General features: G+C 37.9%; 1 long non-coding RNA gene across 1 annotated transcript; it reads right to left on the bottom strand.

Annotated features, from left to right (window-relative positions):
• On the bottom strand, window positions 1-24,756 carry LOC120098158 (uncharacterized). Its single transcript, XR_015642729.1, has 6 exons — window positions 24,669-24,756; window positions 24,428-24,556; window positions 15,151-15,259; window positions 7,970-8,050; window positions 4,761-4,872; window positions 1-305 (listed from the first exon to the last, which is right to left on the bottom strand). It is a non-coding gene; the product is annotated as an uncharacterized LOC120098158 (long non-coding RNA).
• Between the last annotated feature and the right edge of the window lie 1,896 nt (window positions 24,757-26,652).

Here is a 26,652-nt window from a genome sequence, read left to right as displayed (position 1 = left end):
TCTTTTTTTCTTTTTAAGAATGTTCAGTACAGGGAATGCCATGGCATTGAGAGGTAGGAGCAGGTGGATGGGAGTGGGAGCATCCTCATATAAGCAAGGGGAGGGAAGGAGATAATATTTGAAAGTGTAAATACATAAAATATCCAAGAAAAATAAAATTAAATAAATAAAAACATATAAATATGAACACATATTAAAATTGATCATAAAAAAGTGTACAGTACAGGTCTTAAGAACTTGAAGAAATTCTGGTTGTACATTTTCACAGGTGTGGGATGCTAGGCAAGGATGAAATCACGTCAGTTCTAGAAAGACAAATATCATAAATTTACTTTCATTTGTGGCTCTTTGATCATTTTTACAGATACATAAAATGGTGCGTGTATATATGAAGCGATCGTAAAGAGAAACTCATAGTACGAAGGTGAATCAATGAAAGAAGGGATTAAAAGGAGGCAGCATAGTATGAGAGGAATGTATTTAATGTGTACTGTATCTCTGTTATTAGGTGAAGCAGTATCAAACAATCACATACAATGAAAATATGCAAGGGAAAATATGCAATATTAAATGAATATACAGGGGAATACAATATGATTTTGATGAGTTCACCCAATGCTGCTCTTATTCAATTTCCTCAATTGTTAAATGGAAATGTGGTTTACTGAGTTATCTGTATCTGAGTAACAATACACTACTTAGGAGTTCCGTACTCAACAGCCCTGTCCTTTTCATGACTGAGACTTCAGCCTTCCCATTGCTCTTCTTGTGATGTTCCTCTCCTCCTGAGGAAATCACCTCAGTTTTGGGTCTTACTCAAACTTTATGAAACATAAATCGTGTGACAAGACTCATACCTTTGGTTGTTGAGTTTTTTAATCTTGGTCATATTCATATTTATATGATTTTCCTGTCATTTGCTTTTCTGTGAATTTTGTGTTTAATTTCCTCAATAACAAAAACTATATATGAGAAACCCAGACCAACATCAATTTAAATGGAGGAACATGATTAGCAATTTTGATAGTAGAAGAAATACAGGACTCTCTACTATCCCCACTCCTTTTTAATACTGTGCTCAAAGTACTAGCTGGAACAATAAGGCAAGAGAAGAAAATTAAAGACATACACATAGCAAAAGGAGAAACTAGCCCCATTTGCAACTGACATAGTAATATTCATTAATGATCTCCAAAATTCTACCATGAAAACTCTAGACTATACAAATGCGTCAGGACATAGAATCAACTTGCATAAGTCAATATGCTTCCTACTCACTAACAACATTCATACAGAGAAATAGATCATGTGCAAACTTCCATTCACAATAGCTCTCAGGAAAGTAAACAATATAGAAATAGAAATAACCAAGGAAGTAAAGGACGTCTTCAAAAAAACCTGTAAAGAGGGAGATAAAGAAGATACCATAAAATAGAAATATATTCTATACTCATGGACTGGTGGAATAAATATTGTGAAAATGACCATTTTAACAAAATCGATTTACAGATTCAATGTAATCCCAGTCTGTATCCTCTTATCATTTGTCACAAAAAGAGAAAGAAGCAACTATCCTAAAATTCACATGAAACCATAAAAGACCCCAAGTGGCCAAAACAATTACGAACAAAAATAAAAATGTTGATGGATTATCACAATATGTTTCGAGAAATATTAAAAATTGTAGTAGTAAAAACAAACTATGGTACTGGCACAAAAGTAGATACTTTAAGCAATGGAGTAAAGCTGAAGACACCTATATCTTTTCATTTAACTGCAACCATTTTATATTTGTCAAAATTGAAAAAAAACTGCTAAAGAGAAAAAAATTCCTCAATAAATCCTTCAAAAATGGACAATTCCTGTCCACATTTAGAAGAGTGGAATCAGACCCACAGACCCATGTCTAACACTGTGCACAAAACAAAACAAAACAAAACAAAACCAAAAAAACAACCCTAACTCAAAATGGATCAGTGACCCTAAGTGTGAAACCTGAAACAGCAAAAGGGCTAGAAGGAGACATAGTCAATACTCCAAACTTATGTCATAGGAAACAACATAGTGGGTAGGACTCTGTTTGCCCAGGAATTAGGGCAACCAATTGACAAGTGTGACTTCCTAAAATTAAAAAGTTCCTTGCACAGCTAAAGGAGCAGACAAACTGGTAATACAAAGTCAACAGACTTAGAGAACACATTTGCTAGCTACAGCACCTACCGTCCAATTAATAGGTAGAATATATAAAGCAACCAGAAAACAGGAGTCAAATAAACAACTAATCTATTTTTAAAAAAATATGTTTGAGGCTTGAATAGAAAGCACTCAAAAGAAGACAAAAGGCCTAAGAGGTACCTTTAAACAGTTTTTTTGTAAGTAACAAATACAACTTTGAGACTTTGCCTTTTCTCACTTACCATGGCAAATGGTGAAGATCAGCAGAACAAATGGCAACCAACGCAGATGGGGATGAGGGTGAAGAGAACCCTCACTCTCTGTGGTGGGATTGGGAATTACTGCAGTCTCTCTGAGCATCAATCTAGAGGACCCATCAAAAGCTGCTCATTAATTTCCCACAGGATCCCACTGAAGTTGTGCATCTTGGGAGAGAACCTAAAACCAGCACTTCACCAAGACAGCATGATTCTTAATATATTCTAAATATTCATCCTTATTTTTACAGACAAGTGGAGCCCTCAGCAAAATTTGCAACAAGGAGGGACAATAATATAAAACCACAACTAACCAAAAGACGACGTGGTGCTCAGCACCAATGGACACATCTATAGTACAACCCCCACATCGTAAAGACTGGAGAGCATTGACAAAGAGGAGTCAAAAGATTGGAAGAGCTAGGCATTCAGGGAAGCGTCTGTGAAATTCTATCTTCTCGAGGTGTCGCAAGCTCCACCTAGAAACTCTCACCAATACAACCGACAGCCTAAACATTAGCTGAACAAGGACAGCAATGTGTATATTAAAGTGTACAGGGAAAGCCCATGATCCGACAACTTTACACAGAACTCCAGGCAAATAAGGAATGCTAACAGTGGGATAAATAGTCTTCCCCAGGGAAGAGCACATCAATTAGTTCTCCAATACCAAATGGTCAGTCCTGAAAATACACATGAAAGAAGTAACATTATAGAGACAATGTAGGTTGTACTTATGTAGTTAGGAATGAATGCATATTTATGTGTTTACATGTATGCATGAAACAACAATAAAAAAGGAGACCATGAATTTGAAAGAAAGCATGTAAAGGGATATGGGAAGATCTGAAGAGAGAAATTGGAAGGGGGAGATTATGTAATTGTATTATAATATCAAAAAATAAAATAATCATAAATATTAAATATAAAGACTTACTGAACAGTTCCATTTGTGAAGCTCGATGGGACTAAAGTAAAAAATTTCAAGGAAACTTCAAATTTAAATAATAAAGATACATTTGTGTGAAAAATAAGTCATAATAATACTCTTAATTTTGGGAAATATACATATTAGATACTATATAACTATAAGCTTTTCTATAAAGTAATTCAAATTCTTTGGGTTTGTTTGTATATTTACTGGTAGTGTGTGGTTGTTGTTGATTTATCTTATTTTATGAGACATAGTGTTATATAGCCCAGGTTACCCTCAAACCAACTGTGTAGTTGAGGATGACCTCAAACTCATTGCCCTTCTTAGTGCTGGGATAAAAAGTGTGCAGCAAAAACACTGACTCTGGGATATGCGAGTTGTAATGGCGCTATTCATGAAGTTGCCTTAGAGAAAAATAAAGAAAACAAACATGATCCAGTCCTTTGAATCAACAAAAACATGTCTGAGTGTATTTAACATTTTTAGTTTCCTCTTGCCTACTATACTCATTCTATTATGATGAATGATATAATTTGATTCAACTAAAAACATTTATTCTTTTTTTGTATAGAGTAGAGTTTATTCAGGGCATGGGAAGGGAATTCAAGAGGGCATAAGAGGCAGAGAGAGAGAGAAGAGAAGAGAAGAGGAGAGGAGAGGAGAGGAGAGGAGAGGAGAGGAGAGGAGAGGAGAGGAGAGAAGAGAAGAGAAGAGAAGAGAAGAGAAGAGAAAAGAAGAGAAGAGAAGAGAAGAGAAGAGAAGAGAAGTAGAGAAGTAGAGGCCAGCCATGAGCACATGAAGAGAGGATGGGGGTAGAATGCGGAGAAAGTGGGAATCAGAAGGCAAGAGCAGGAGTTAATACCTTTATTTTGTATGTATGATATAAGAGAACCTATATGACACATGTAATAAAGTAAGCACCCTGATATGATGTCAATAATTGATAAAAGCCTAACCTAAACATATTATTTTGAAAATTGCTGCCCTTTAGCTCTGTATTCATTCATTAGAGTATACACTTCATTTTGTAGTGGCTCTGGGGGGCTTTCAGTGTGCTCTAACTTGGGCTGGAGGAAGAAAACCTCAGCTACAGGACACGCAAAGGGTTTGATATGTGTTCAGATAGATATAACCTAAGTTCTGATGTACAGGGTCATAAATAAATAATGGAAGTGTCCAGAGAGGGCCAATATAGCAAAATGTCAACTTTAGTAATTAGATTTATAAAATTAAAATTTACACTACTTTCTATGGAAGCCTGTGATCAGAAATTCATAACTGCAACCACAGTGTCCTCCTGTGGCCATAAGATATTTCTACAAAGTAATACACTTTACTCCTTCTCTAATAAGATTTTTTAAAACGTTTTCATACAGTTTAAAACACCGACTTACAGAGTGACAAGAAGTGACCCAGAGTCTCCCTGCTTCCTCAGCATTTCTTCTGGTCCAAATGTTTCTTTGTGGAGCTGGGTTTTTAATGAGAATTCCTGGAAAGAAGCTGTGTCTGCAGAGACAGATTGACTGATTAAAGCTTCAGCACTGTGGAGAGATGGGAATGCTATGGGTTCAGAGGCTAATTAACTTGTTCTGAGCTAGCATCATTCCACAAACAGCCAATCCTGTGCACCTTGTGTTTGAACTAACATCCTGTGACTAATAGATAAAATCTTAAACTCTATTAGCTTAACAGACCCATTTGATTCCAACAACTCAAAAATATAGCCATTTCGTCAAAAAACATCTGAGCCCTATAGGAAAGCTTTATCTCACTGTGACCTCCTCTCTGATGACCCACCAATGTCTTTTAAACTTGCCTTCATCCATGAATTTCTTTGTTAAGTAAAACTATAAAACCTCATGATATTGAAATTGCTTCCATAGTAACATAGAATTTGGAGAATCTTAGATCTGTGTTTCTGGGCCATGGTCACTCAAAATGGTTCTAGAATAAACTGTTTCTTTTCCTTTCAGATGAGAGGTGTGGCTTTTACATTGATTACATTGGTGGTACGTGCCTGTCATTCTTGCATTCAAGAGACAGAGGAGGGGAATTATGAGTTCTGGAACAGTTTAGACTACAGAAATGGAGCCAAAATGAAGGGGGTGTTGTGGGAATGGTTTACATAATTCAACTAAATAGTAAGGAAAATACAGCCACCATAGTATAGATGAACTGTTTTCTGTTTGATCATATTGACAAGATTTCTGCTTCCCTTTCCTGTGAGTCTTCTGTGGTTTATAGTGTCTGATGGGTTTTGAGGGCTTTCATTGTCTCTCACTTATCTATGAAACCTCTCCCGACTTTCCATTGTTCTCAAGAGAGCTTCCACACACACAACTGCCAAATGAGTTAATTGAACCCATGTGAAGTAAAATGAGCCAAGTCAGTAATTTGAGTGTTGGTCTCTAGTGGCATTCATCCCAGCCTCAAAATAAAACCAACATCAACTCCTGAATCCAATTTGTTTACTTTTTTCTCAAAAACAATATGTGTATTTACTCAACATTTTTTTACTGCCTAAAATGTTCTCATTATTTTAGATGGCACATTCACCATGAGCCACATCTCTAATCATTGCATTTTCCCATTCACTTTCTATACTGTGGGTGATAAAAGTGAAAGTATATTTGGAAATGAGCAACACTATGTAGAAACTCTGTTGGGATATATTCATCTCATGGTGGCTGTCTTTTCCACAATGATCTATCCTCTAATTTTCAAGGGACAACTGACATTATATTAATTTTATAAAATAATGTATAAGGCAGATAATTCAAGGAGTTATTAATTTAATTGGTTTTTAATTAAAAAGAAGTACATTAGATGTTTTGCCTGCATGCATATCTACGCACCACTTCTATTTATGGTGCTCTTCAAAAGCCAGAAGATGGTGCCAGATCCATTGGGACTGGACTTCCAGATGGTTTTGAGGCACAATGTAGGTGTGTGTAATTGAACTTGGGTTCTCTAGAGGAGTGACCAGTGTGGTTAACCACTGTAAGGGTATCTCCAGGCACCAACTTAATTATTTCAAGGCAAGTTAGAAGAAAGGAATAAAATGAAATTATTCAAAAAGAAAGGACAGTTAGGTCAAGCATTGTGATGTACAACTGGACTCCTGACACTGTGGAAGGGTAATTTTCTAACTTGACTTACACAGTGACACCTTGTATAGAAGTATCAGGCACTTAAATCATACTCAACCTTGTTACAACACAAAATAAAGTCTTAGCAATATCTCGTACTTTTTTATATTTATATGAGAAGTTAGAACAGGAGATGTAAAAATGTATAGCATCCATACATCTGCAAATCATCTTAAAGTGGAAGTATGAATGATGATAATAATTACCTAAATCCAAAACATCGATTCATATTTAAATCCAATGCCCATAGTCTATAAAAGATTGTCTTATCCATTTTGGAATGTTCAAATTAATTATCCATGTCAATAATATATAATATATAATATAATTTTCTATTAATTCTTAGATATACTCTAAAACTAAAATTTAGTGTTTTCTATTATAAGATTGAACACCATCTTAACATAACAGAAATTCAGATACTAAGTATACAGGTCCTAAATGAAGCAACTCTGTGTTACTTACAGGAAGTTATTTTGGCCCTTTTGTCTGGAAACAGACTATATATCGCAGCAGAATGATTGCTCAGCAGATAACAAGATAGTGGGATGAATGCCACAATCACAGAGTGGTGATATTCATTAGCTTAGTGTTCCTGTTCTTTTGGACAGCATGGGTTAGTGTTGCTACTGTTGTCACTAAAAGACGGAGCGGGTTTTATATTCTGGTGTAATCTGAGCCGTTTTTCTAGTTGGATAAACATTTCCTAAGTATTTACAAACATGGATGATATTCCTATGGAAAATGAACTTCACTTTAATAATCTCCCTGTTTCCAGAAAAAAAAAAATCGACTCTGGAGTTGCCCTGAATTCTCATTCCCATCAAGAGCAATAAAAAACAAGCCTAGCCTGATATTTAGTTGGAGCGTCTATGTGTGATCAACAAAATTTAGATGAGATTCCATTACACAGTAGGATCCTGCTTCTTGGCTTTTCATACATAAAGTAGAAAATGCTCCTTAGCATGGTCATAGTTAGAAATAAAAACACATATTTTTTAATCACGACGAAAATTTATTCTTTTGTATCTCTTCCTATTTAGATTGGACTTTCGCAGTTCAGTTTTGTGAAAGGTTTAGAGGAGCAAAAGAATGTCTTAAATGTTTATCCCACTTAGGGCAATAAATTATGATCACATTGAGTACCTAATTAAAACAAAAACAAAAACAACAAAACCCAAATACACAAACAAACAGAAGGTCAACAAACTCCAATTAAAATTACAGGAAAGCCAGAGTAGCAGAGAGACAGAGTAGGAGAATGGGGACTCCCCTCATTCACAAGGATTTTGAGCTTAGCAGTTCCAGAAAAACCAAATGTGCAATATTTTAATGTCAACATTATTATTTACTTGGAGATAAAAATATTTTGAGGTAAGTCTACATATGGTAGACTCATCTTGAAATTGGATGGTTATGCCATAGAACAAATGTAAATTGGTTCCCCTACACACCTGAATTGCGCAAAGTTGGTCCTCAACAAATGAGCTGGAATAGTCACTTGGGATGAATTCGGAGACTGCTAAGCAGCCAACCTGAGGAAAACAAGTGAGAGGCTCTGAGCCTCGGGGCTCCACTCTCAGCAGTCACAGCCCAGACACCCCAGCAGCTGGTGGCTTCTCTGGTGCAGGTTGGTGTGAATGTAAAGCGACAGCAGTGTGCTTCCTGTCACATTTGAGTGAACAGCTACGTGACAGGGAGACTTTGCCTGTCAACACAATAACAGTGTGCGCGTGAGAGACCAACTTATGTGTTATTTTCCCCTGGAGGGAAGCTGTTATCTAATAAGGGAAGACTTCATTCAACTTATATTTATATGTCTGCCACTGACAGGCGCTGAAATCACCTAGCAATGGACAGGAGAGGAAGGTTCTTGCTCTCATGGTGCTTTCACTCCCTGGGAGGAATCGGAAAGAAAAGCAGAGAGAAATATGGTTATTTCAAAGTGTTCTGGGCGCTGCTGAGAAAGAAAGAGATGAAAAAAGGACAAAGAGCCACAAGAATGCCGGGCGATGTGGAGCAGGGCTGCCAGGCTTCTAATGAGAACACAAGGAAGCTGAGAAGACTTTGAACAATAACAAGGTGCCCCATTTTAGGCAGGAAGGACAGGTACACTCCAAGTATCTGTGGCCACGAACCTGAGGTTTACAGGAAACTCGTGTTCCGAAAGAGGACCCTGCTATCCCTGCCTATGTAAAGTGCAGTGTGCATAAGAAAAAGAAAGAGACCCTGGACAAACCCGGGTGCAAAATAGTCCGTGGAAAAGTCTAAGGAATATTTGTTACTAAGAAAGGTTTTAAATTAGATTTTGTTTTCCATATTTACTACATTTTCTGTATAACCATCCCTTATTCTAACAGCCAACTTTCTTGACTAAAGCATCAACATTCTTCCAGTCTAAAGTTTTATTGTCTACTCCACTCAATTCCCTTTCAAACCTCTGAGGAATTGAAAATCGATCCCAGCAGCGGTGAAGAGGTTCTGCCAAGCAAACTCAGGTTTACTTTATTTTCTTTGTATTTCTACTTTGGGCCAGCCATGGCAGGGCTGTTAAACTTGCCGATAGATGTAAAGACCTTCTCTAAGTTCTCAGTACATTTATGCTGTGACTAACTTCCAAGTGCCCTGTGATTCATCTGCTATTTCCCATGTGTCTATTTTAGACTTGCCAACAGGAAAAAGATTTCTAAAATATAGTATACTTTAGCAGTGTCTTTTGCAAATGGCATATGCCACCTAGGCCGCTGTGCCACAAAGGAAATTCCCAGGCCCACTTCCTGTGAGAGCCCTGTAACCACCTTGAAAGGGACAAAGATAATTTTTCCCCTTTTATTAAAAAATATTATTATTTTTTTGTCACACAGAATATCCTGATAATGATTTCTCTTCCTCTTCTTTTCTAGGTTCCTCCCTATACCCTCCCTTATCCAGATTCTTTCCATTTTTGTGTCCGGTTAGAAAACAGGGCATGACATCAATGTGGCCCCACATTGTCACCACTGGAAACCATGTAGAAGTCCGCAATCCTTCCTACTCTCAGCTGTCATGACCAAGGAAGCACCTTTTGAAGGTCTATTGATGACTACAGACACAGCTGAGAATGAGAGACATTTAAGGCTTCAGTAACAACCTCTTCCCACCTGCAAAAGGGGAAAATAGTCAAGACAGGAAGCTATTTTTAAAGAGTTCTTAAAAACTGTGAAGTTTTTTTCTCTTTTTATTTTTATTTTTTATTAATCATTCCACTCGTTTATATCTCAAGTGGTACCCCACTTCCCCGTTACCCCCTCCACCAACCCCCCCATCCCACTCAGCCCTTGCCCCTTCCCTTTGCCTGTACGAGAGTGTTCACACACCCACCCACACTCTGGCGCCCCACCACTCCAGCGTCCCCCTACACTGGGTCATCAAGTCTCCCCCGGACTAAAGGCCTCCCCTCCCATTGCTGTTAGGCAACGCCATCCTCTGCTACATATGTATCTGGAGCCATGGATCGCTCCAAGTACACTCCTTGGTCAGTGGTATAGACTGTAGGAAAGCTGGGTAGTCAGGACAGCCTATGTTATTTTTCCAATGGGGTCGCAATCCCCCTCTTCTCCTCCAGTCCTTCTGCCAGGTCCCGCCATGTTTCTTGAGCTCAGTCTGATGGTTAGCTCCAAGCATCCATATCTGATCATTGGTCATTTGCTGGCTGGACTTCCTCAGGAACCTCCATACTAGATTCCTCTCAGCAAGCACCTCTTGACAATGGCAATAGTGTTGGGTTTGGTGTCTGCAGACATAATGGTGCCCTGATAGGGCAGTCCCTGATTGACCCTTCCTTCAGTCTCTGTTCCATTTTTTGTTCCCGTTCTTCCTTTGGACAGGAATATTTCTGGGTTAAAAACTTTGAGATGGGTGGGTGGCCCCATCTCTTTACCAAGGGCCATGCCTATCTACTGGAGGTGGTCACAACAGGTTCTATCTCCCCTTTCTCTGCTCATTTCGGCTAAAGTCATCCCCGCTGGGTCCTGAGAGCAACATGTTTCCCTAGTGTCTGGGATGCTCCGGTGGCTATCCCCAGTTCCTCATCCCCTCTGCTATATATTTTTGTTCGATGAAGTTTCTTAGGTGCAGCCTTTAAGTTGGAGGCTTCTGGTTGGGGGTTGGAGAAGTGCAGAAGGTCTCAGTTTCCTTAAGGATCTGGCCACTGGGAATTTAACAATAACAGCAAACAGACCGTAGTTTTTTTTTTTTTTTTGTTTTGTTTTTGTTTTTGTTTTTGTTTTTTTTTTGGTTCTTTTTTTTCGGAGCTGGGGACCGAACCCAGGGCCTTGCGCTTCCTAGGTAAGCGCTCTACCACTGAGCTAAATCCCCAGCCCCCAGACAGTAGTTTTACCATAGGTCCCTGGACTATGGTTTTAGGTCACCCGAGCAGTTTCCTGTATGGGAATCATCTCATGGAGTTGTCTTTACATCAAAGCAGAAAACGGTTGGTTATTACCAGAACCTTTGTGCCACCATTTCACTAGCACACCTTGCCCACAGCACAGCATTATAGATCAAAGGTTTTGTGGCTGAGTTTGTGTTTATATTTCTCTTTCGATAGCGAGGAAAGTACCTTCTTGTTTCAAATAGTCTGGAACATATGAGTGAAGACTCTGTAGCCACTATTGAAGCTTTCCCATGTTCAATAAGTTGTGTGGGTGTTGTCTTCATCAATGGGCATGTGCCGTTAGTTTGTGGAGAGGAATCTTTACTCTTGGCAACTTCCTGTGTTGTTTGAGGATTACCAGGTTACCTTCTTGGCCAACAACTCAAATGTATGTAACCCATTTCAGTACTGGACACTTCATCAGTGACAGGAGATAGTCTCTCTCTCTCTCTCTCTCTCTCTCTCTCTCTCTCTCTCTCTCTCCCTCCCCTCCCTCCCTCCCTCCCTCCCTCCCTCCTTCCCTCCCTCCCATTATTTGGCTATTTCATTTAGATCCCCTTCTTATACATATACATTTTATGAAACTTCTACTTTATTTGATTTTCATACTTCCCCACAAATGGCCTTTAATTTTATATCTTTCTCCCCCTATCCCTCCCTCATCATCTTCTTTGCTCTGCCTTTTCACCTATTTTTTTTTCCATTTCAGCACATCTGGCATTCATAATTATCTAAAATATTTCATTTCCCATGGAGATTTATCTCTGATCCTACTGCCTCACTCTATACCTACCCTGTGTGTTTCTACAGAATGTAGCTAGGGCATCATTGAATTATGTATGTGTGAATGTTTATATGTTTCTATTCATATTTGCCTGTGTAAAAATGCTTCGTTCTGTCAGTGACTTCCTACAGCTGACAAGGGATTAAACTATCCCCCAGCTTCAGAGCCAAGAGGAACTGCTGGTGGAGGAACCAAGAACTGCTTTACTTAATCCCCTGCTGTTAAATAATTGAGTATTAATCACCAAAGACCTGGAGCTTCTGGCCCCATAGTAACTTAGAAATTTAAATAGGTAATTTAGGGCTAAGAGAGAGAATTATCAAACAGAGAAATATAAAGAAAGTAAGAGTTAAGTTTTTCAGTGCTGCAGGCAGAGAATTATAAAGAAAATAACAGAGAAAAGGAGTTGTTTTAGCACTTGTTGAAGCACAGAATATTAAGGAAAAGTTAATAGTTAAGTTTTAGTGCTTATTGAAGCACAGCATTAATGAAGAATTTATAATGAGTTAAGTTTTATTGAAGCACAGAAAAGTAGTAGTTAATAAAGGATCAAGTGTTAGCATTTATTTAAGCACAGAACAATAAGAAAGAGTAAGAAGCAAGTCTCTAGCATTATATAAAGCATAGGGAGTTATAAAGTCTAATAAAGCAGAGAGTAATAAAATAATAAAGAAGCCAATAGTTTTCAGCAACAAAATAAGCAAGAAAGCATTTAGACTTTTAGAAACCATCAGCTTCAGCATCCATAGTTAGAGTTAAAAGGACAGAGTCATCAATCTTCAGCTCCTTCCCCTAAGTCTGGGCAGAGGCTCACAGCATGGGGGGTCCCACTTTGACTTGGGATTGCTTAAATATGCATAACTGCGTCCCAGTATTTAACCATAACTTTGCTTCAGGATCTAGAAATTGGAGTTGGCCTGGAAATGTCATTGAATCTCTGTTCTTCCCAATGTGAACACACACACACACACACACACACACACACACACACACACACACTAATTCTGATTTTTCACTGTCAATTTTCAGTGTGTGTGTTTTGAAAGCATGCACTCATTTTTTCATGAATAACTGAACTTTGCTTGACTTCACAAAGGCTTTCTCCACGCATCCTGTAACATCCATCTACCACTGCCAACAGCTTCGCTGACATACACTGGACAGGAATATCTTCCTTCGTTCAGAGGTGGACGCATGGGGAGCCAGTAGCTAAACTCTACTAAGTTGCATTTTGAGAATTTTGAGAGGAGCAAAAAAACTTTCACCTGTCAGCTTGGTTCTTCAGAGGCAAGTCGAAAAGCCTTTGTTCTCACAGCACATTTTTGGGCCCAGAGACAAGCAGGCTTTCTGATCAGAGGGCAGGGGCTCAAGATGTTCTGTCTTCTTGAAGGTTCAGGATTAAGCATAGCTCATTATTTGTAAAAATCACTTGTCAACAGGTCAAGGATTGAAAATTCAAGTGGATGTCGCTGTCCTGCCTTTCACATAAGAAAATCTGATTGAAACACTGTTTTAGTTCTTCTGGCTGGTCAAACAAAAACAAACAAACAAATAGCAAAATACTTATTTGATTCCTAAGGGGTATTTTATGATCATCACTTGGTATCGATTGTGAATTTTGTGTTTGTGATTACGTGTTACAGACGTGGAAACAAGCATGCAAATAGTCCATGAGCTGTGATGAGACTTCTGAAACTTCAAAAGAATCGTCCAGCGTGAAAATTAATTTGTTTGCTGATTATGTGAGACCTGAAACTTCAAATTCATCAGATCAAAACAGAAGAGCCTGTAATAGTCAGGCATTCACTCATTATTTTAGTTGTTACCCATTTGTTTCTAGATGAGCTGGCTCCTTCGTCCTGTGAAGGTCTTCTAGAACCTGATCCAAAGCAGGCTCCCTCATGGTCTAGGAGTCAGAGAGGAGTCACAACCAAGTCTTCATGTCAAGGGAGCATAGTCTGGGATTTTGTTGGGGGATTTATTTTCTCAGTGGTGGTTATTGGGCCCAGGTATCTATCAGTTTTGCAAAACATACATCCTACCATTGAGTTATACACCAAGCTAAGGCAGAGTTTTCCAGGGCTGCCACGCAAGCTGCCTTTGGAATTACAGAGACAAAATGAAGGTACAACCTATTTGGGTTTTGTGTATTTCTGAATACTTCCAATGGTTTACAAGATTTGATTTTGAACTCGATTAATGAAATGTGAAGTTGTCAGTATCTGTGAAGACAGGTAACTTTTGGCTTCTGTGCTTTCATAGTGGGACTGTTGCAAATGCTGCTTCTCCTCAGCTGATTTACACTGATGTGACATTAATTACATGAAAGTCTTGGTGCTTGAAATGCTTCTTCCCTAAAGAAGTCTAGAAGTGGCAAACAGTCACTAATTATAAAACACTTGAAATTCTCTTAAAATGTATTCGTTTGCAAGAAATTACAATAATTCTACAATCATCTGGAAGACAATGTGCTTCATACTTTTGATCAAATTAAATATAATTTATAACTATGTTTATTTGATAAAAGTATTTTTTTCTTTTAAAAAGGAGCTTAAAAAATCCACAAGACCTCATGAATGTTAGCAAATTTCCTACCACTGTTACATTGTTTCACTCCATAGCTGTTTTAACATCTTAAGCTGCTTCTGGATACATTTGAATTTTACATACATACATTGTTACATGGACACAGCAGCAAAATTTCTGTTCCATAAAATGGGGATGCTCAAACCACAATGATGGAAATTTAATGGCTGACATAGTAAAGTAAGTAATCGTGAGAGGGGATAAAAAAAATCATGTGAAGTCTGCCTGAACCTCAAAAAGGACCTGGGAAGAGGGAGAACAGTGAAAAAAAAGCAGAGGCAGACCCCTGGAGGGAGGTAAGGTCAGCTCAGTGCTGGGGAGAAGTACATTTCCTGGGAGGAGAGTAATTACCAAGAGTAGACCCCAGTGCCAGAGAATGCATATCTGTCAAGGGAAACAAAGCCTAAGAAAAGACACTTGAATTTATCTGCTTTTTGTAAAACACCCAGCTGCCATTCAAATTACCCAGTCTTCTTTTGATGAGCCAAAGTTAACGACTGCAGTGATCATCTGCAGTACAACACAGAAATTGCTGGATCCCATTTAATACAGTTAAGAAGCTGACATTTATCACTCCATCCACCGGAATGAGGAATTTACCAAGATGAAATACCCTGATAGTGGAAGGATGGAGAGAAATAAGAATGTTGGCTGCAAAAGCTCAAAATGTGACATTTATTTGGGAAATTGTCATAATACAGTATAGATACCTACTTTGAAAAATTAAGTCTCCAGAAAGCTTTCCCAAATAAGGACATCCACCACTTCAGTGGTAAAATGTGATTTCTATCTGAGGAAACGATGTGGGTATTTGCCCCAGGGAAAAGAATGAAGAGTATGTTTTTTCTTACCTTTGCTGAGCTGTACACACACCTGCCTTTCCACGCAGAACAACACAAAAATTTCTTTCATGTCGCCAGCCATGTCTCATTTTAAAACCTATTTATACATATCAAACTTCTGGAAAACAATAGACAGTCTTTAAACTGAGAGATATCATCTGAAACATACATGTAATTTTAATTTTTTATTCACAAAATCTAACATTATTTATTTCAATTATGTGATATTGTTTGTTGTAGCACTTTTTAATTGTGGCAGCTTTCTCATTCCTTCTCTTGACTGTATATTATTCAGAGGATCATGTCTGTTTTCCATTTCTGAATATTTCCAAGATAAACTTTTGACCTTTAATTAGTCCCTTCCTATGCTAGATTACTTTGTACTGCTGTGAATACAGGGGCATGGAAACAAAATTAAGGGAGGAGAAACTTTGTTTCATCTTACATCTCCCGGGTCATAACCCACCACCAAGGGAAGCCCAGGGAGGAACTTAACGCAGGAACTGACACAGAGACCACCAAGAGCACTGCTTACTGGTTTGCTTTCTCTCATGTGCTCAGCTACATTCTTTATACAACCCAGGACCAGGTGTGGCACTGTACACAGTCCTCCATCAAATAGCAATTAAGAAAACTGTGCCCCACTACCATGCCTACAGACCAACCTGAGAGAAACATGCTTTGATAACTTGCTTTTTCCAAGTCTTTCTAGGTTTGTGTCAAATTGTTAAAATCTAGGCAACATACTCAACCTCTTTGTTTCTACCCTGTCTGTGTGTATCTGTCTCTAAGTTATCTCCCTTTGGCAATTTTATGTACTCCAAGAGCTTAAGGAAGAGATGGCCAAAGGACTTAGGGACTTGCCCTAAGGGGCGCCTGCTTTTTTTGATGTAGTGCAGCTACATAGAGTAGTCAGTTTTCGGTGCTGGTAGTTCTTACATGTATTTGTATCCTCTTTCCAGAGGTAAACAAAATCGAAAGAAGACTTTGCTTTTGTGGGTGCATGAGTTGTTTGACAGTTTGATAGTTCCATTCTAGAAGCAAACAACAACAACAAAAACGTGACCCATAGGATTTGTTACAGGGAATGGAAAATTAGATAACTTTTGAGTTAGATATTTATCAAGGTAGTATTCATTGTTGCTGGAATGACAATGACAGTACTCTTGAAAGATTGGTCACCAGTAGGTGCAATAGTTTTGGAAAGATTAGGAGGAATGGTCTTGTTGGAGGAGGTGTGTCATTAAGGATCATAAGGATTTTTAGGTTTCAAAAGCCCATTACATTCTCACTTAGCTCTCTTTCTTCCTGCCTTATCACAGGGGATCAGATGTAAATTCTCAGCTACTGCTTTAGCTCCATGTCCGCTTGTTTGATGCCAGGCTCCATGTCATGATGGCCATGGACTGTAAACCTCTAGAGTTTGGAGCCCCAGTGAACATTTCCTTTCGCAAGTTCCCTTGGTCATGCTTGTTTATTTGTTTGCTGGTGGTTTTGTTGTTGTTGTTTGTCTGTTTGTCTGTTTTTGCAATGGAAAACTAACTGAGACAAAATTATTCAGAAATTTGTATGTCTCCGTGTTAGGACAATTTAGAAATTCATAAATTTGCCATGTTCTGAGAGGCTCAGTCTTTGAAACGACATGGGGATATCCCAGGAATGAAGAAATAACAGACTTATAAGAAATAACAATGGATTATGCTTGTTCTGATGAGAGTATACAATAACTATCAAAGCTGGAAACTCAGCTCATTTATTACATACAGCACAGGGAAGAGGGGCTAGCTAGTCTTGGTGGAATGTCCCTGTTAGGGAGTGGAGTCACAATATAAGCATCTGAGAGAAGGAAGCTGCAGGCAATGCTCTGTACAATGACAATTATACCCAGACTAGAGGAAGGCTTTGCCATTCCCATGTGTCCTTGACATAGCTTTATTCATGTCAACAAAGTCCCTTAGGACTTCCTGTTTCCCATAGAACTAGTAAGGAAGATCCAGAATTCTGTTGTGTTTAGCACAACAGAGTGGTAATTTGTCTATCCTATTCAACACACTAGTCAGAGTCCCACAAGATACCTAGCTAAGTGGTTATCAATACATTTCCTCCTGTATTAGATCTGTCTCCGACAGGAGAAACACAACTTTATAATGCTTTCAGGATACATGGAATCAAGATGTTCTTGGGCTGTAATAACTCACCTCTGGTTTCCCAGAAATTAAGAAGGAGCCAAGTTCAATTACCACAAACAAAAGGAACACTTCTATGATGGCTTAGTTTGAGGCAGCATTCCTACTAATATATTTTGCCATTCATCCCATCTTGATTTTTTTAGAATGATTTTATATGTATGAGACAGAGTTCATAGAGTAACAGAACAAGCAGGTAAAATAAGCATGTGTTAAAGAAAAGACTTATTAAGTTGGCCTTTACAATAGTTCAAATAGTTGAAGTAGTTGAAATAGTCCAGCAACAGTGCTATCACACCTGAGAGACAGAAAGGAACAGTTGCTCAGTCCATGAAGCTCGGTGTCTAAAAACAGTAATGAGGAGCCAGTAATGACTGCCCACATGTGGGAAGCTGAGAACTTAATAGTTGCTTAGATCATGAAGCTAATAATAGGTCAGTGTTTCTAACCTGGCACTGAACCCTTGAGGATTGTTTGAGAGCCACTGGTTCCATATCCACGCAAAACAAAGAAAAAGCAGAAAAGCTGATTCTAATATCACTGAAAACATCAACAGCATTAAGCTAAGTGTAGTCAGCAGCAGAAGGAAGGCCAAAAGAGCAGAGAGCAACTAATCTTCCTTCTTCTGTGCCTTCTTATCTGAGCCAAATGTCAGAAGGCACTGCTGACATTTATAGTCGCTCTTGCCACATCAGTGAAAGCAATCAAGACAATCCTCCACATATTCTACCAATGTAGACAGCCCACAGTGGAGGTTCCCCTTGTGAATGATTCTAAGCCATGGTCAGTTGATTTTTAAACCCAATCATCACTTTATATATTCTAATTTCATCTCAAATGCTGCCAGGTATGGTCAAAAACATTCTATAGACCAATCTTTACCTCTCCCTTTGGAGCTCCAGAGTTGATAACAGTTCGTGGCTCAGCTCTATCAGATTGCAGTGAATTGTATATGCAAATTCAACCTTATCATTGTCCCATTTTTCTCCCAGGTTTTTGACAATCTCCTCTGTCACCTGTTTTATATATTTAAACGATGTTTTATTCTGGGATATCATGATTTTATTTGAATTATCACTTCACAGTATAATTGATGTCTCGTTTGCATCTACTTTAGACATGTGCTGAACCTCATGCCACTCATCACTTTTCAGTTCCTCAAAATTTGCAATGACTTATAGATTACTGTTTATATGCAGGTGAGGGCCGGCATAAGATAAGACAAGAGTCTGCGATTGGACAGTGAAAAGGAAAGGCGGAATGAGAATTTTAGAGATGGGACAAAGAGTACATACTGAGAGGGGAGAGGGAAGATGGAGGAGGAGAAGGAAGACCTGGGTCCCTGTGGCTTCAAATAGACACAGGTAGCTATGAATATCATATACAGGATGGATTACTACAGGACAATTTGTCTAATCTAAGTGGGCAGATTATATCAGTATCAATTGGCTCTGAGTTCTTTGTTTGGGTGTTTTGTGGGGTGAGAATTTACTAATATAAATCTGACTGATAAGCCTCTAGACTTTGATTTTATCAGATTACCTCTAACTGTGAGATGGACAGTCACAGCATGGGGCTAGCCATGGAGGCAGCGAGACTGCTGGGACCAGAGAGTAGCCAGTAATAGCATGGGATTGAGCAGCCTTTTATTATCATTATTATTATTATTATTATTATTATTATTATTATTATTAAATACAACAATGACCTATGCACTGCACTTCAGCTTCTAAATGAAGCTTAGTTAGAGCCCCATTGTTATGACATTTCTACTCTGTGGGCTCTATTGCTTCTCTCTAGACTTCTATAACCTAAAGTGACAAAAGAAAGATAAATAAAACCCATATGTTATTAAGATATGAACTTGAAAATAATTATGTATCCTCTCTTGATTTGTCATTTAGCAGAAATCTCTCATTTGTAAAATAGTTGTGCCACTCTTAGAAAAATAAATATTAATTTGCTATTGTAGTACCTGGCACAAATTGAATGATAATGATGACATCAACAAAATATTGAGCTTAAACTAAGTTTTAATATGAATATGTTCAATCTATGTTTCAGTTAAACTGACCCATCAGTGATCCTTAAAATATAACATTAGCAGTATATTAACTAAAATATTGCAATACAGCACAAGAAATCATCCTAGGACTTTTCCAAATAGCAACACACTCATTACTGCCTTGGGATGTTCATAGCTCAAGCATATCTTTGCAGCATTGAACAAACAGAGCATCTATACCATGGCTCTGGCAATGATTTCTGAGGCAAATATTTCTTTTTCTGGGTTCCAGTGTAATCAAGGTATATGTCCAATAGTGTTCATAGATCTTTCCACTATTGCTCTCTTGAACATAAGTGCATCTTTGCAATAAAGCTATGTAATAACTTGTGTATTCTTGTTTCCCTGATATCTCATCTTTGCTTATGCAAGTTATTTTCAGACGTCTTTTCATATTTCTAATTTGACTGTCTTGGTCCCTTCCAATCCAATGTACCTGTTTTATTTTATTAAGGTACTCTGAAAAGAATGAGTTTCATCATTTCATTTATTTATACATATACACATATTGTATGGGTTCATGTGTGTGAGTGCACGCACAGACACACACACACACACACACACACACACACACACACACACACACGATGTATTCTTTTCTGTACTATGTCTGATTCCCACACTTCTATAACTCAGGCTGATCTACTTCTTCCCCTGTAAGAATTCCCTTCTCATAAATGTCTCACCAAGCCCATTTCTCTCTCTCTCTCTCTCTCTCTCTCTCTCTCTCTCTCTCTCTCTCCTTAAAATTATATTTTCTTCTTGTCTAATTTTATAACATAAATATAAGTTCACACATGCACAACAAACTCCAATAAAACATATCAATAGAAACCGAGAAACGGGATACCATTTGAAATGTAAATAAAAAATCAAAAAGAAAAAACAAAACAAAATGAGGTCTTTGAAGCAACCTGGAAATTCTAAACATTCAAAGCCTAGCTTATAACTCAACAGTAAGTTAACAGACCCAATGAATGAATACTATTAATACCAATAAATCATTCTAGGTAATGTAAAAAAAATAGCTTTAGTCTTTTCCAACTTACTATAATGTTGACTATAGTTTTATCACACTTAAATTATTTTCTTTTGATTGTTAATCCCTTAATAATTTTATCATGAAAGAATATTGAACTTTGCCGCATCTATGAAGAGTACCATTCGATTTTTGTCTTTAAGTCTATTGGCACGTGGTAGTCTTGAAATGAAACCTACTTGACTGTGAAGAATGACCGTAATATTTTCTTTGATTTGGCTTCCAAGTACTTTATTGATGTTTTTTACCTCTACTCTTATCAGTAACACTTTTTCTTTTCTTTTTTAAAACTGTAGTTGTCATATTCTGTCATGTTAATATTTGGTTTTGACATTGGAGTCCTACTGGGTATATAAAATACTTTTGGCATTGTTCCTTTCTATTCTATTTTGTGAAACAGTTGGACAGGTATTGCATCAGCAAACAACAGGCAACTAATCCTAATTTAGATAGTCTACCTCATCATGAGCAAGCAGCCTGCGTCATGGAACGTTGACAAGGAGTGTCAAGGAACTGAAGAGAAGACAGCCACAAAAACAGAAAGGTTAAGGTGAAGTGGGCATGTGTGCTCTTGAATAGCTACTATAATCAGTAACTCCTAATTTTAGCATGTTTCTTAGCTATAGCACAGGGAGAAGGGTAGTTATCCCATATCATGAGAGATGTAATCATGTGTTATCACCTAAAACAGGTAAGCAGAAGAGGAGGGATCTCTGATGTCCAATCCTGTCAACAAATATGAAATTTGCTTAATAATAGTGATTGTCAGTGGATGTCTACAGATGGGTCGGAAAGAGATGAAGAAATTCTTAGTAGATCAGGTCTGTTAAGTATTTAAAACCAGAAAAAAAAAAAACGGAGTCCTTCCCTCTCTCATGTCTGCCAAAAATTTATGAAAGCTTTTACCTTTCCATCTGGACCCACTGTAGAAAGAAGGACAACATACAATGCCTAAAAGACTCATGGATAGCAAACTACTGGGCTCCTGTCGGTCTAGAACTAGCTGAGAACTATTTATGGAAAGGAAACTGTCAATATATACCCAATCAGGAACTTTTGCTTTTTCTGTAAGTTCCCTTATACCCAGTGGGACAGGGCTTGAAGGGTAGGTCTAATGAAATACAGAATATAAAAAGTTTCACAGCATTTCCTCTGAACATCTTAATGTAAATAGTTTCTTGACAGTGGTATGATGTATTCACATTATAATATGCTAGGAATGTCTTGCATATAAAATGCATTCAATAAATATGTATTAAGTTGGTCCATAAAGGATTTTGCAAATGCATAACATTTCAGAATATTCTAAGAATAAAAATATATTAGGAGCCATCAACACCAAGATGTATTCAGATAGGTTAGGACACAAATTCTTCCAAATTTGTGAGACAAAATGCCACCACACTGAACTTTGTGACTATGTGAAGGGTATACAGGGTACATCTGTGCCTGCTACCTCCTTTTGCTCTCAAGATACCAGCAAGGCTACTATGACTGGGGCATCCCATCTACTGCATCCCTTTTTCCCTTTGCTGTCACTGCATGCCCCTCGATCTTTCAGGGACAATGATCCCAGCTGCAAATGTCAGACTGAGATTTCTAGCTTCCACTTCCAGAACTCTAATTGATCGTACTTGTCAGTGTATTGAGCTCACCAAGAAACTGTCATCGTTGCAACAGTGGAACATCGCATGAGTTAGTGGCTGAGTAAGGGATAATAATCACAAAACCACAGTTCCAGTTGTGAAACTGAGTAGTTTGTCTCAAAATCAGAAAATCGTTGGCAACCCCTAACCTTGGACAAAGGTTAGATTCTATTCCATGTGTGAGTGAGGTGCTGGCTACCTCCTGTGCATTTCCTTGCTTTTCTCTGTCAGTTACCTCTTTCTTTCCACACTCTAGAGAAAAGCTTTAGACAGAAGCCATTCATTTTCTTGTGCAAGGACTCATAAGTGGAGCAAGAGGACAGTGGTATGTCAGGCTTTTGGAGTTAGTAGATATGACCGTTGATCTAGGGTAAGTTCCTCTTGATGACTTCTGATGGTGACAATGTGGCAGCACACAAGCCTTCAGGTGTTTGTCAGGGGTCCTGATTTCAGAGCTGGTCCTAAAGCTTCTGAGGCAAAATCAAGAAATGGCGCAATGGAGGTTTGAGTTTGTCTCTAGGTTCACAGTCCATGTCCCTGACCTCCATGTAGACTCCCTCCAAGAAATTAGGTTCATACTTGTTGATATGCCGTGAATTATACGTCCCAGAATCTCGTGTTCTCCTTCTTGTTATGTCAGCATTGATATCACAGGATTTCTAACCTGGATCACACATTCAGAGTTCACCCAATTAACCAATTCTATGCTTTAGTATTGAATATTACAAATTAGCTCCATTTGCAATATAATTTTCTAATTTTTTAAAAATTAAAATGGACAGATTAATGATGAATATGTAAGAGAAAAAAAGAGGTCAAGGTATTGAATCCCAGAATATATCCTGTAAAAAGAATAAGTTGTATCAAGAACACTAGCATAGAAAAATGCAGGTGCCTTACTACCTGAAAATTATATAATATGAACTGAAAAATCTCACCAAGTATGTAAGTTCCAAAGCTAAATGTAGACTGTGCTCAGAGCCAGAAATGAACACAGAATGAGATACTAAAACTTCTTATTGAGGGAAATAAGCAATCTAAGGTTAGGGCTAAAATCAATGTTTAAGTTAACATTTCTTTCAGTCCCATATTTACTTTATTAGTTATTCTTTGTAAGACCAAAGTTAGGGTGAGAAGACAGATAACAGCAAATTAATACAAATTTTCAGATTATAAGAAAGTGGATGTTAGTCCCCATGATTATTTCTCTATTGATTTGAACTCAAATAAGAGCAATACAGATTTTAAAACCTACATCCCCAAAAAGAGCAGACATGGCTCACTACAAATGTTAAGACCTATACACAGCCAAATGGCATGGTGTATTACCACAATAAAGGATCCTTACTCTTAATTACTTCCTTTTATTTTCGGATCTAACAGTAAGCACCAACTTGCCTCTTAAGTGAGCTTCATCATTATACAATGGTCTGTCTTGTGATAATAGTTCATTACATCTCTCCAATTACAAGTGAAGGTCTTTGAAGGCAGAGGATTTGACTTGTTTGCAACACTTATGGAGTCAAAAACTGTCTTCTGCATATGCATGATAACAATCAGATGATTTTCGTTAAAATATTGGTGTCAGGTTAGTATAGTACCTGCTATTTTGGAGAAAATTGAAAGAACAACTGTGCATAATGAAGGTCATCTCCCTAATACTCGTTTGGGGCGGAGAAGGGAGAAAGGGCCAGACTCTGCAAATGTTTAACTTGTGTCAGCATCACATAGCCTCCATCAATGCAGTTTAATGCAGAATCAGATTGGTGTCTGAACACTGAATAATTCATGCAGAGCTTACATAAATATATTCCCATTTGTGCTACATTGTGCACAGTTTAGATTAACTTGGGTTTTGGTCCTTAACCCTTAGAACACTCATTAAACTAAGAACAAATGTGCAATTTAAAAATGGGTTTGATGTCCCATGAGGAAAATGTCCTGGTGTGACTATGCATCTTATCAGGTTGTTTAATTTAGATGATTAAGTGTCATCTGCTGGATCATTCCTTTAGAGTCATGTGGTAAGATCATTGTAGAGGAAGGAAAAAAATTCTTGCTGATCCAGGAAGAAAGATTATGTTTATTTTAAGAGGTTATTCCTCTATAATTGGAAAATGTATTGTGTCTATTTTCCTGATTATATAATCGTCATTGAGAAATAATTCAATGCAATAAAATTAATTCTTTTCAATAAATACCATTTCATATCGTTTAGTTTTCCCTGGAATCTTTGACCATCACCACGATTCAGGTTTTAAACATTCCTAGTAGCCTTTGGTGAAACTTTGCACTGTGCATTTGCCACTCCTTTCCCTCCTATCCAAACCAGATAGCTAGTCTTACTTACCTAAAAGTTATCTCTCTTGACCCTTTCATAGGAATAGGATCCTATATTTGTGATCTCTTTGTCTGGATTCCTTTGATTAACATGATATTTCTATAATTCACCCTTGTATCATTAGTTCTTGCTTCAGTTCTGTAATTAAAAACAATATATTCTGCAAGAACAGACCACATTTTGTAGAGAGCGGCGCGGCGAAACAAAGATGGCACCGACATCCAGCCTTGTCTGGATATAAACGACTTACTGTGCATGTGCAGGTTTGTCCCCTTGCTAGGGCTCCCTCTAGTGGTGAACAGCGGTACTGCACATGTGCGGTTTATGCACCAGGTGTCAGTTGACCGTTAATATGCTAATGAGGTGATTCATTCTCCGCCAATCCCTGGAGGACAAGTAGTGGGGTGATCCAAGCCCCACCAATCCCTGAGAGATAATTAGCATACTGTTGTGTATATAAGCCGAGCGACTTTGCTGCTCAAAGTCCCTGTTCAAGAGAGCTGTAACACTGAGAGAGCTGTAACACTAAGAAGAGCTGTAACACAGTAAAGGCTTGCTCGCAGAAGAATCCTGTTGCCGCGCGTCGTTCTTGCTGGCTGGACATTGGGCACATGACAATATTTGATTTATTCACTCAGGGGCTCATAGACAACTGCTTTATGGCTTTCTGTCTTTCAGTATGACATAAATGTTTTCTCAAATACTTTGAAGGCCTGAAAAAAATAATCTTCATGTCTTTTTCCATCAAGCTAACTACAAGACTCACCCAAGAAGCCAATTGAACACCTATGGCTTCTGCCATCTAAAGATAGATTCCTTTTTTTTTTTTTTTTTTTACTTAAACCATACTTCCTCTCCCTTTAATCAACTGCACCCATTTTACCAATAATGTCTTCAAAATATAATTGGATAAGAATTAATAATCTCAAGAACTGGCACAAAAATCTTTGATGTGGCAGTTTTCTTTGTCTCGGTCTGTCTGTCTCTCTTTGTCTGTCTGTCTCTCTCTGTGTCTGTCTCTCTCTGTCTCTTTGTCTCTCTGTCTGTCTGTCTGTCTGTCTCTCTCTCTCTGTGTGTGTGTGTGTGTGTGCATGTGTGTGTGTGTCTGTGTGCGTTGTTCACTTGGTAGCACGTATTTGATGTTGTTGATGTCTGAAATTGGTTGTCTCTGGTAGGGATTGGTAAGCAATCAGAATGTAACTGAGTTTTTTTTTTTTTAGGAGATTGAGAATTACACTGAAAATCTGTATAGGCTGAATTCATGGCAAGATTCTTGAGAGAGGAATAGAGCATCCCTTTCACAAATATGGCAGAGAAAAATGGGGGATAGGAGGAGCACACAATACACAAACATCCTTCTCTATGATAGAAGAAATGAAAGACATTGCAAAACTACAGGCGATATTTGTCTCTTAGATATAAACAAATCTAGAAATTTGTCATCTGTGGTCAATGTGGAGGCTACTCTATGTCCTCAGTGGGACAACTGTGATTATGTGATTTTTGCAACCTAGCTTCTTTTTTCATCATTCAGATCAATTAGTGGAACAAACTGTATTCCAGACTTCCATCTATAGTATAAGCGTCAGTAATGGGAAACATGAAGAAAAGAAAGCAGCTTACCTTAAACTGACAATGCTTTACAACACCTCTTAAATACAGTTTTATTAAACCTATTTCTTTCATAGTTCTCTATTTAAGAAGAGCCTTGTCAATTTTGTTTCCTGTCTAGCTACTGAGTCCTAAAGTAGACTCAGTAGCAGTATTTCCAGGTGTAGTACACTTGGTTCCATTGTCATGTGTGTATATTTAAAATAGTTGCAAATGATAAGTCAGAGCAAACCATTATTCCATACTCGGCTAAATGATGTCTTTTCCACATGCACACTTATACTTTCAATTCTCATTCCAAGAATGAACAGCCGAACAAGCTAGAAGCAGAGTCAGGACCATCGGAAATCTAGCATTCTCATGCTAAATTACCAAAATAATCATCTGTTATTGATAGCTTATTTCAGAGCTAGTAAATAAACACTACACTGACTTACAGAATTCTTAATAAAGTAAAACTGAGAGCCTGGAACTAGTACATAGAAGGTGAGATCTTTATCAAACTAAATACAGAACATAAGTGGTGGATTCTCATGGAAAACCTTATTAAGGCATTTCTGTACTTATATAACCCAGGCTCACAGCTTTGTGATTTGGGCAAGAGAGTGTTTGTCTCTGACAAT

Source organism: Rattus norvegicus, chromosome 18 (assembly GCF_021556685.1).
Source record: "Rattus norvegicus strain SHRSP/BbbUtx chromosome 18, alternate assembly SHRSP_T2T, whole genome shotgun sequence".
Taxonomy (NCBI): domain Eukaryota; kingdom Metazoa; phylum Chordata; class Mammalia; order Rodentia; family Muridae; genus Rattus; species Rattus norvegicus.
Note: the sequence above shows the minus strand (reverse complement) of the source record. Positions and strands in the feature narration are given on the sequence as shown.